The 2,121-nt window shown below is 44.9% G+C and overlaps 1 non-coding gene across 1 annotated transcript; it reads left to right on the top strand.

Annotated features, from left to right (window-relative positions):
* Window positions 1-770: 770 nt before the first annotated feature.
* TRNAL-AAG lies at window positions 771-852 on the top strand. The gene has a single exon. It is a non-coding gene; the product is annotated as a tRNA-Leu (tRNA).
* The last annotated feature ends 1,269 nt before the right edge of the window (window positions 853-2,121 follow it).

Genomic DNA, 2,121 nt, shown 5'->3' with positions numbered 1-2,121 from the left:
ACCCAGACAGTTCATATAATTACTGATGGATTCTACCCATTAGTCGGGCCCCATCCTGTCTAATGCAGTGCCAGCCCCGGTGGTCATGTTGTGGGTTGAAAATGGGTGGGACTTGTGTAATCTCCGCCCAGAAGTGGGCACTCATGGTTGGGTCTGGGGCTTCTGGAAGAACATAGGTAATGATGCTGATTTGACCCTAACCTCGTGCACACTGGTTTGTGGTCTTTCCAACAAGAATTGGAGATGTTCTGTAATTTGTGATGCGGACAGCACAGGGATGGCCGCTGACGTCCATTGAATGGGTCCGTGTGCGATTCTCAAAAAAGGTGGATTGGATACGGACCCAAAATAGAGTGGTGTGACTGAGGCATGTAAGTAAAACATCCATGAGGCAGGAGGCTTCTATCACTGGTCACAATAGGCCTGAGATCTACTCTGAGGTATTGTCCTTCCAGTACAGCCCATCTATAAGGGGACATCCAGGATTAGGAAAAATAGAACAGCACCCCCCCTTTTGCATGGATTGCGTTTGGTATGGCAGCTCAGTCCAGGCTGCAATACCAAGCCCAGCCTGCAGATACAAGGGGCGCTGTTTCTGGAATTTCTAATAATCCTGGTGAAATTTGTTGTGTAAGATGAAGATTACAATGGGGTCTAGCTCTGACATCACAACCTCCCACAACTGCTCCAAAATCCCTGCCCTGCTGAATGTTTTTCAGGTTTTAATTACGTTAAATCCAGAACAGTTTGTTGACAAATGTTTATCAGAAGGTAGCGTGGCCGAGCGGTCTAAGGCGCTGGATTAAGGCTCCAGTCTCTTCGGAGGCGTGGGTTCAAATCCCACCGCTGCCAGTAATGTTTTTGGATTCTGAGAAAACATTTAGAGCAGTTCAGATCTGACACAACCATGTGATTGCAGGATGACAAATTCTTAAAGGGAGTGTCCCACGAAAAATGTTCTACATTTTCCAAACCAGACCCTGCATGTGAACACTTTTGCAATTGAATGTCATTAAAATGTACTATGGCCACTGATCTATTCACTGAAATCATCTGTATAACGCCACCCGCTGTTTGTTCTTTTTCTAAATTCTTTGTCCTGCTCACTGAGATGGATGCACATGCTCAGTTCTATCCTTCAACTGCCACCAGCAGCAGTAGAAAGGACACACCCCTTAAAAAAGTGCACACCCCCTAAGCTACCAGCTTGAAATAACGCTAGCAGAGTAATTGGAGCAATGAATATGAAAATCTCTGGATCCATGTGAGGTACAGGGCTTTGTTAGAATGAGGTTGTCATCTACTATATGATGTCTGATTGAAATTTTTACATTAATCATGGGGACACCCCCTTTAAAAGAATTTCGAGGAACACTTCAGGGAGCAATCTGTTATCCCTTGTACACACCGGTCTGACGTCTGTCTCTTCGTGCACTGCCCCCTCAAGCCCTGTCGTCTGTAAGGTTTATGTGGAATGTTCCTTTCAGGGGTAAAAAATAAATCAGTTTTTACATTGAAAACTAACCACTAGGTGGCAGTATGTTAACGGGACATTATTAATTTTGTGGGAGGCATTACTATTACTAGGGGCACTAATGGGGGAATTACTATTACTGGGGGCACCATTAGGGGCATTATTAATTCTGAGGGCACTAGTGGGGGCATTATTAATTTTGGGGGGCACTAATAGGGGCATTACTATTACTGGGGGACACTATTAATTCTGGGGGGGCACTAATGGGGGCATTATTAATTCTGAGGGCACTAGTGGGGGCATTATTAATTATGGGGGGCACTAATAGGGGCATTACTATTACTGGGGGGCACTATTAATTCTGGGGGGCACTAATGGGGGCATTATTAATTCTGAGAGGCACTAATAGGGGCATTAGTAATTTTGAGGGGTGCTAATGGGGGCATTATTCTGGGGGGCACTAATGGGGGCATTACTACTATTGGGGGCACTAATAGGGGGATTATTAATTCTGGGGACCCTAATAAAGGCATTACTATTACTAGGGGTACTAACGGGGGCATTATTAATTCTGGAGGAGGCTAATGGAGACAATATTAATTCTGGAGGAGGCTAATGGTGACATTATTAATTCTGGGGGCACTAAT

Source organism: Bufo gargarizans, chromosome 2 (assembly GCF_014858855.1).
Source record: "Bufo gargarizans isolate SCDJY-AF-19 chromosome 2, ASM1485885v1, whole genome shotgun sequence".
NCBI lineage: Eukaryota > Metazoa > Chordata > Amphibia > Anura > Bufonidae > Bufo > Bufo gargarizans.
Note: the sequence above shows the minus strand (reverse complement) of the source record. Positions and strands in the feature narration are given on the sequence as shown.